General features: G+C 40.7%; 1 pseudogene across 1 annotated transcript; it reads left to right on the forward strand.

Annotated features, from left to right (window-relative positions):
* The first annotated feature begins 4,501 nt into the window (after positions 1-4,501).
* Positions 4,502-7,569, forward strand: LOC147666504 (uncharacterized; annotated as a pseudogene). Its single transcript, XR_015304761.1, has 2 exons — positions 4,502-5,936; positions 5,969-7,569. The product of XR_015304761.1 is annotated as an uncharacterized LOC147666504 (transcript).
* The last annotated feature ends 2,691 nt before the right edge of the window (positions 7,570-10,260 follow it).

The following is a 10,260-nucleotide window of genomic DNA, read 5'->3' on the forward strand; positions in this document are numbered from 1 at the left end:
CTCTTCTGCATTCTATGCGTTGCTCAGTTGTAGAAACAGTGAAACCACCCCTGTGTGGTTGTATGGCTGTTCCAATGTCTTTCTCTCCTGTTCCAGAACATTCGCCGCGCTGTGGCTCTGTGTCCCGGCTGTGTGTTACGCTTGTTCATCAACTGCTGCTCATCGACTACCTCGATGCAACACACAAGCTAGAAAATGTACAACTCCGGAGGGTTAAATCTGCCATTCCAACGCGTTTGGAGGTCCAGGGACCTACCGGAGCCACGGCCTACCAATACCCGGGGTGCTCCCAACAATGAAAACCAAGAAGACCAGTCCACTCCTGACTCTCATGGCACCCAAACTAAGCACCTGTCAAGGGACATCAAGACACGAGACCCACCCGAGTGGCCCAGCTGCCCCAAGATTGCCTCTCCAAGTTGCCAATTCCTGACAGTGAGGGCACTACGATGCATGATGCCCGGTTTGCCTTATCACCCTGCACTAAGCCTACGTGGAGTTCTGCTACTCTGAACTCTGCGAAGTGACAAAAAATCTCTGCCAAACTGCACGAAGATCTGCGAGCGATGGAGTAGGTTAACTTGCGGCGTTCACACTGACTGCGTTGTGAAATTCTGTCACTCGAGTAGAAGTACTACTAGAGCGGCCGCTTCTTCAACACGAACTGAAGGTTTCTCAATACGAGCGGTAGCACCCACCCACGACCGCCCGTATTGAGAAATCTTGCAGGGAAGTTATCCAGGATTTTTCAGAGCTGCTCGGAGTGTGAAAAACTCAGTGAATGGAGAAGAGTTCACCGCCCAGGGTTACTCTGCACTCGACCCCAGCACTGACCAAAAGGCCTTCTCCCTTGTTTCCCAGACCCACCAGAGTTACCTGTAAGTCCACCTTCAAGAGTGTTTTTACGTGGCCCCCTTCGTCTTTGCACACTAATCTTCAAGGCCCTCAGGACTCTGCTCTATCCCGATCCGGGCCGCTCTTGAACTTCTCCTGCTGGAACTTTGAACCTGATCCTGACATCGACCTAAAATGAGAAGGTGAATTTCATGAAAGCATTGCCTGATTTTATATGCATTTGTCATGTTTTTCCCTCATTTATTCCTATGGTGCGTAATTGCGCACAGAAGTGATATATTTCGTAACTCAGAAAGTACTTACCTTAGAACTGTGTTCTTTGTCTTAAGAATTATATAAAAATCTGTGTTATTTTTACACATTGGTCTTGAGTATATTCTTGTGTGTGCCTCATTTCTTGCCACTGTGTGTAACAACAAATTCTTAGCAGGACCTCCTAAGCCTAACTGCTCGCAGACATTACCACAAAATAGAGCCTTAGTATTATCTGTTGCTGCCTCTGTACATGTCATGGGGATTCATGGACTCCCTGCAAGGTGGTCTTCATTTTAGAACACCATATAGAGAGCCAGCCTCCTACACAAGGGGACATGGTTGGATAGATTGATTGATTAAGATAACTTTGTAGATAGAGATAGATACACTTGAAAAGATAGGTACATTGATAGAATGATAGATTTGCAAAGATAGATAGAAGTCAAAAAGATGGGTAGAGTTGCAAAGATAGAGGGACAGTAGATAAATAGATTGATAGACCGGTGGATACATATATGGATGAGCAGGTACACCGGTATATCAACACACGCAGAGGTAGGTAGATAGGATTGGAAAAATAGACTGCACAGCGCAGATTCAATTAGTAATATAATACTTAAATATGTATATATACACATGACAAACCAGCACTGAAAACAAACTAGAAAGACATACTACCAAGACATGCAGACTAAATTGGTTTACAAACATAGCTGTAGTCCACAATGTAATTACATACAGGTGTGCAGTTATAAATGCATTTTATTGTGCGCATTCTAAAAAGTGAATCACTTCATAAAGAATAGATTCAAATGGACACCATCTGGTATAATCTGATATATCAGCAATCACATAAACAGTGATCTGTTTCATGTTAAATATATTGATGTGTTCTCTACCCTTCATAAATAGCTCTTTCATAGGGTAGATTCCTATAAAAAACAAAGATCGGAAAAATCGACCTGGCTAGTTATTTCTTTAAAAAACATTTCCTTATACCTTCTTTGTTCCGTTACTCCGAACTTGGTTTTATATCGGAATCTACTCTATGGAAGAGCTATTTAGGAAGTGTAGAAAGTACCTCAATAGGGATTTTATCTACCGCTACATGTTGTGAATATATTTTACCAGGATCGGATCTGTGTGGATAATAGATATGTCTAAGTAGTGAATATAGGTTATATCTATTCAGAATTATGAGTATAGCCCTGATGGGTTTTAGTTCCCATCTTGAGTAACTCTATTCTTATTTTTATCTTTTAACCAGGAAGGGGAGTTTATCTTGAAATGGTTACGAACAGTTCTGACAGATTTGAGCGTGCTTCACCTAAGAGGATACTAGGTGAGTTGATCCTATCGGGATCATAGAATGAATGGGTAAACGTGTAGTGAAGTGATGTTTGGTGTTGGCCTGTATAACGTAGTCTTGAAGGGACCACTATGATAATTTATCATTCAAGATATGTTTTTTTCATAAAAATCTTTCTAAAAGAATGCATTGTCTGGTACAAAATTAAGAAACGGATGAATGAGATGGTCTAGCAGACCCCTGTTTTAAGGCAACTGAAACGTGTATTTTCTTTTTACATAGATTGTTTAAGATTTAAGCTAATGTGGTTTTAGCTGATATATGTGCTATGTTCTCTTTGGAGGCAAATACTGTATTATTTGTTAGGAGGATATATTCTTGTTGTCCTGAAGAAGATGGTCTTATACTGTTTTATCCACTGAAACCCGTCAACGCCTAGTTTTGTTAAATTTGAGGAACAACTAACCCTGGGCGCAGTGCTTCGCTCCGTCGACGGAGTGTGCGTAGTGTTGCCTACTTTTTGATTCGCAAAGTAGGCCTAGTAGGTAACACTAGGCACACTCCGTGGACGGAGCGAAGTTTCCCGCCACCCGCCTCCCTCCCGCCCTCTTCTGTATGCCTAATTTAATATTAAATAGAGTAAAAGTAAATTACAAAGGACTTACTTGATATGCGGCGTCCCGGGGCTCCCTCTTCTGCTGTCGCACCTACTTCTTCCAGCCAAATGCGCATGCGTGTGCGCCAGCGCATGCCCATTTATCGCAAGAAATGCGCATGCGCGGGCGTCCTCACCACTTCACGAAGCTTCACGTAGCCCCACTACGCACACTACGCCCACCCCTAGGAACAACGTTTCAATTTAAGAAAAACCTCGGACAGTACAATTACTCTAATTGATTCCTACAAATTAACATTTTTTTATGACAAATGTGTATTATCTTATATGTGGTCTCTCTTGCTACTGTGTATTTTTTTGACATATCGCCAAATGATTTTTTTATTCTGGTTTTAGGTTGATTAAACTTGAACTTTGTGAGAATTTTTTTTTTTTAATATATATATATATATTGTTCGATATTAAACTTGATTATCAAGGATTGTTTTGGTGGTACATTTGATGGCTGGTGTATATGAGTGTATGATGGTGTAAGAGGTGATGAACAATAGCGGTGATAGAATCTAGATTTCCAAGAAAATGTATTTGTGACGATTAAGTCCTACATGGAACCCTGTCTCTTGGAGTAACAGGGCCTCTTTCTATTACATTGACATAAAATGGTTCTAAACCGCCTGTTCCATTACTAGATATGGTCAGAGTCTCGGATCTCTGGAGTTACACTATGTTGAAGATGCTCAGATTACCTATCCGGCCTATGCCAGGCTCTCTGATAGTATAAAGTTTGCAGCAGTTGCTTATGTTTCCTGCCGCTCTTGTGAGGCTCTGTCTTTCATTGTCCATTCACTGGAAAAGGGTCAATTTTGTCATTTTTGTAAGGCTGTGTGATAATAAAAAGCATTCCCTGGATAAGAAAGGAGGCATCTTGTTGCTTTGAATTTAACATTGTAGTGTGTCCTAGGGAGAGGGGTCTCATTCAATGAACAAGGAACCTTCTCTGATGTCTTGGTTGCTATTTTAGTCCGCACTCCTCAATAGAAGGGGATTGTGGAAGGAAGGATTGCATGCCCTTACTTTGCCTACTGCATCTTCACATTGAAAGTGTAATCTAGAATTTCTTCAGCGCACTTATCTTTATAGACAATTAAATGCCAATAGATTTTCGTAATGAACTCTCCATTTAAGCTTATCCAGAGTGTTTTGTAAATAAAATCTTTTTCTAACAGGTGAAATAAATGCAGTAATTATCAAAAAAGGTGAAGGCATTAAACATCACTTGTGTGGGAAGTGATGTAAAAACAGTATGCATCGAGATCACTTCCCATGAAGGCTAATTCCTCGCCAACTACAGCTGAAAACCCATACTGTTCAATGAGGTCTGCACTTGGATCTTATCTCTGCATAGAAGACATAACATACTGAACAAAGTGAAGCAAATCTGATGAGATGCTCATTATGAAGGAGGAGCTAACCTAGTATAGGAAAGAAAACAAAGAAGAGAAACTATGTGAATATGTAGAATATGACAACACATGTATTAGGGGGAGAAAGAGCAAGTGCGACATCACAACCTTCATACTGGAGAAAAAAAATGTAATGGATTGACTGTGGAAAAGAGTTTTCAACAATGAAAGATCTAATGCAGCATCAACGTGTCCACATAGCAGAGAAACCATATAAATGTGCTGAATGTAATAAAGTGTTCGGAAGATGGAAGACTCTAAGGCAGCATCAACAAATCCACACAGGGGAGAAACCATATGGCTGTACGGAATGTGACATGGCATTTAATAGAAAGGAACACCTAATAATACATCAGAAGATCCACACTGGGGAGAAACCGTATGAATGCACTGAATGTAGCAAAGGATTTATAACAAATAAACAGCTAAACCATCATCAAAAAATCCACACTGGAGAGAAACCGCATCGATGTACAGAGTGTGACAAAGCATTAATAACAAATGTACAGCTGAAACGACATCAGAAAATCCACATTGGAGAGAAACCATATCAATGTCCACAGTGTGGCAAAGCATTTACAACTAAAGGAGTGTTAAAACAACATCAGAAAATCCACATTGGAGAGAAACCATATGAATGTACAGAGTGTGACAAAGCATTCATAACAAATGGAGGGCTACAACAACATCTGAAAGTCCACACAGGAGAGAAACCATATGGATGTACAGAATGTGACATGGCATTTATTAGAAAGGCCCACCTAATATTACATCAGAAGATCCACACTGGGGAGAAACCTTATGAATGCGCTGAATGTAGCAAAGGATTTATAACAAATGAACGGCTAAAACATCATCAAAAAATCCACACTGGAGAGAAACCATATCTATGTACAGAGTGTGACAAAGCATTTATAATAAATCTAAGGCTGAAACAACTTCAGAAAATCCACACTGGGGAGAAACCATATGTATGTATTGAATGTGACAAGGGATTTATTACAAGGCAAAGATTAGTACTACATCAGAAATGCCACACAGGAGAGAAACAATATCAATGTGCACAGTGTGGCAAAGCATTTATAACAAATCCAGAGCTGAAAAGACATAAACAAAAACATACTGGGGAGAAACCATATCAATGTACAGAGTGTGACAAACCATTCTTAACAAATGGAGAACGGAAGCAACATCAGAAAATCCATACTGGGGAGAAACCATATCAATGTAGAGAGTGTGACAAAGCATTTACAACAAAAGGGAAGCTAAAACGACATCAAAAAATCCATACTGGGGAGAAACCATATCCATGTACAGAGTGTGGCAAAGCACTTAGAACAAGTGGAGTGCTAAAACGACATAAGAAAGTCCACACTGGGGAGAAATGATTTCAATGTACAGAGTGTAACAAAGCATTGTTAACAAATGGAGATCTGATGTGACAAAGAATTTGTAACCAATGGAGAGCTAAAAACATCAGAAAGACCACACTGGAGAAAAACCATATCAATGTACAGAATGCGACAAGGGATTTTTTAGAAAGCAAAATTTTATTAAACATCAGAAAGTTCATACAGGCGAGAAACCATATCAATGTAATGACTGTCACAAAACATTCATAACAAATCTCGATCTAAAATGACATTAGAAAATCCACATGGCGAGAAATATTATGTACTTACAGAATGTAATAGAGTTTTAAATAGGAAGAATAAGCTAATACAGCATCGACAAATTCACATTATGGAGTAACCATATTAATGCACAGAATGCAACAAGGGAATAGATACAAAACAAAATTTGATATGACATTAGAATGCTCACACAGGAGAGAAACTATATAAATGTAATGAACGTGAGAATGCATTCATAAGAAATGGAGAGCTAACACAATATCAAACGTCCCCACTTAAAACTGCACTGCATGTGGCAAGGTATTTATTTGCAAGGGAGAGTTAAAACAACATTAGAAAATCCACACTGGGAAAAACTGTATGAATGTAGATAATGCAACGGTGTTCTTAATGAAGTGACTGTATGAATGTACAGAAAGTAACGAGGCATTTATTTGAAGGACACAGCCAATATAACATCAGAAGTTGCACAGAGTGGAAAAACCATATGCATGCACTTACTGAGACAAGACATTCGTTAAAAAAGCAACCTAAAACGACTTCTGAAAGTTCATACAGGAGAGAAATTACATGAATGTACTGAATTTAACAAAGCATTTTTTTTAGAGCGGCACAGCTAAGGTACTATCAAAGTCCACACAGGGAAGAAAGTAATGACACAGAGAATGCATACCACACCAAATGTTTCCTGGCATTGTCCAAAAAGAACGATTTAACAAAACATCAAGAAGTCTTCCCTGGGGAGGAACCATATAAATAAATGGAATGTGACAATTCATTTATTGGCAGGGCTCAGCTACAATAACAGTAAGTCAAAACAAAGGAGAAAGCCATGATGGTGGAGAATGCATATCACTGCACTCAATGTGGTTAGGCATCTCTTACACAGGCAAAGCTAATGCAACACCAGAAAGTCATCACTAGTGGGCACGAGTCCTCCACACAGGAGCGACACCATACGAATATACTGAAAGTGAGAAAGCCATCATTAAAAAGGGATTATTAATGCAACATCCGAAAATCACACACTGGGAAGTAACTAAAGCAATACATGTGACCAGGTGCTCATCCAATAGTTCAAATTGGCAGAAACAACTTTTTATGGAAAAGCGTTTTCCACAGGAGAAACCTAATGTGTCAAATTGCAGTCCAGGGAGTAACTCTATCTGTCTTCAGTGTGACAAGACATTCATTACAAGGGAATAGGTCATGCTTGATCAGAAATTATACACTGGAGAGAAATCACTTAAATATTATAAACATGGAACATTTCCTACCAACTCTATCTTATGAGGCATCAAAGGCCGCCCGGGTTTAAAATGCACTGATTGTGAAGTCTTTCATTTTAAACATTCATCAGTTGCTACGTCAAAAAATCCACACCTGCTCACAGTGTTGTTTCGTACAGGTACCCCAATACAGGCTCAGGTAATAACCAAACCTTTCACCTATATCCCCCCTGCCATTATATTACATAACGGGTCTTGGTAGTGACCTTTTACCTAGTTACGGTACTGCTTACAGGACTAAGCATGGGCGGGTTTTGCGAATTGGCAATCCGCGAAATTGTGTATTTACGGATTCGCAATCCGCAAAATCCGTGAAATCTCGCGAATTTTGCGGATTCCTTTTTTTTGTGTTCGCAAGTGTTTCTGCCATTTCGCAAGGATTTTTTACCAGTTCGCAAACGCCAACTTACTTGTCAGGTAGCAACGGTCGCGACCATGTTGTTTATACATCTGGTTCATCACAGCACCCTCTGTTTCACCACTGCCACCCTCTGTTTCACCACTGCCACCCTCTGGCTCACCCATGCCACCCTCTAGTTCATCACTGTAGATTATGGGGGGAAAAGCACACCTGCCCTTCCTCAACTGACATGAATGAATTGGGGGCTGATTAATGTGTCACTGAATTTGAACTTCCAGGCTGGCACCTGCTTCCTTATCTGTAATTGCTTTCTGTTGCAGTGTAATTTTTTTAACAGGACCTTTGTTGTATACTTGTAGCTATTCTCTGAGCCTGCTGTGAGGGTCAGAGCAGGGTCATGGAATAGTTGCAAGTAGGCAACTGAACTCTGAAGGGGCCCCTCAGGAAGCACTACAGGGAATGGTTACTAATGATAAGATTGAACTTTTGCACCTGCAGAGTGCTTTCAGTTTTGCAAAAATCCAAATATCCAGCAGCATCCACAAAAAGTAATCCTTCCAGGTCAAGATCCAAAACAAAGTGACCAGCACATGAAGAAAGCACTGGGAGGAGCCTGCTGGACAGGAACAGGAAGTTGGAGACTGTGGGGCACTTCCTTCCTCCCACCCCCCCCCCCCCCCCAAAATGGACTCCTTGCAAAAAATAAGTGCAGGCAAATGTCAACCTGAGGAGTTATTCTGATAAAAATCATAATTTTCAAGGTTTATGCTGCCTGCTGGTGGATTTCTTGTGCGAAATTGCAAATTTTGCAATCTCGCAATTGCGAGATTGTCGCTGCCCGCCGCATCTACGTGTTTGCAAGTGTTTACTCCCGCGAAATTGTATAGTATTCTAGTTGGCAAGTGCGACCAAGCAAAAAATCCGCTTTGCACGGATTTACGAATTTTCGGCAAGTTCGCGAGAGTTCGCGGATTGCAAATTTGCCGAAAATCCGCAAAATCCGCGAGCGGAACGGATTTTATGCCCATGGGTTCTCTCCAAAAAACTAGCCTCATCCATTATGCATGAGGATTCTAGGAATCTCAGCAGGATTATCATCTCTTACACAATAACTATATATAACGGTCATTCCTTCCGTCATCCTAATCCTACATGCCACAGCAAGGTAGATCCCATGAGGGTACCACTTTGGGTCTATAAGCACCATATCTTTGCTGAGGCAAAGAGGAGAAGGACTTCCATGCTGACACACTGGCGCGAGACGCTGAGGTTCCTGCACGCAGACTCTCCAGCTCGCAGTGGTCTGACATCCCTCGCGGTGTGTCCATCTTTAGACCAAGACAGGGTCCCACAGTCTCTCACTTCAGGTAATAGGGTTGGCTTTATCCTAGGGGGATTCTTGGCTCTACACCTACATACATGTTAGGTACATGTAGGTACATCTAGATAGTGTTGCATTGTAGGAGTACGCATTTATTACTGTCATGTATTTTATATACTGGTCTGTATTCATTGTTCTAGCACTACGGTAGGAATCTACCATCTTTTTACTCTATTGGTGCTTGTAATCATTTAGATTTGTTTCTGTCTTATGGTTGTTTCAGCACACCTATTATGCAGCAGAATGATGCTGGTTCAATAAATGCTTATTGAAAACATGTCTCCACTGTTTATTCTGTGTATTACTCTGAGACAAAAGTGAGCACGAGTAACTGAGCGAAAAGTACTGCACTGTTTCCACGATCCCTGATGGGACAGAGTTGTCATGTTCGATAGTTGCCAAGAACTATTCGCTCTTTGGTAAGAAGGGTTTATAGTGGCACTGTGAGCTAGCTGGTATGCAGGCTAACATACCCGGTGGGGGTGTCTGGAATATGCTGGACACCAATCCTGCAGTGTGTGTTGTCTAAACGGGCAGATCCTATATAGTTTTATAGAAACTACACAACAACAGATATAAGGGAATGAAATAACTGAGCAAAATGTGGAAAAAAGGAACAAAAATAATGGCAGTCATCATAGGTGCCGAAGGATTAGTCAAGAAAAGGTTCCCGGACAACTTTCCTACAGAGGTGACAATATGAAATCTCCAGAGAGCAGCAAATGGACAGAAAGCAACAGCTACATTTCTTTACCTATACCCAGTCGGCTGAATGTTTAAGGGCTATTCTGGCTACCTCGAGATAGGACCTGGCGCTGCCAATTTACTCAGTTATATGAGATTTGCTCTGCAAGGCCTTCTAGTGCTCGTATCCACAGTTTTGGGGACATTTTTGATAGTAAAATTCAGAGTTTGTTATCTAGGATGTTATGTTCATGCTGTTAATCGTTGGCAATTTGTTTCTTTCTTTAACAATACTGCCCGGGATGATGTGAATGTGGCAGAAATTAATTCAATTTCGATCTTTTCCCAAAAAATGGGTTTCTTTCATTTAGAGGGTTTTATAAAGCCCGTACTTGATCCAAAAGAATCAGAAA

Source organism: Lissotriton vulgaris, unplaced genomic scaffold (assembly GCF_964263255.1).
Source record: "Lissotriton vulgaris unplaced genomic scaffold, aLisVul1.2 SCAFFOLD_5996, whole genome shotgun sequence".
Lineage (NCBI taxonomy): Eukaryota > Metazoa > Chordata > Amphibia > Caudata > Salamandridae > Lissotriton > Lissotriton vulgaris.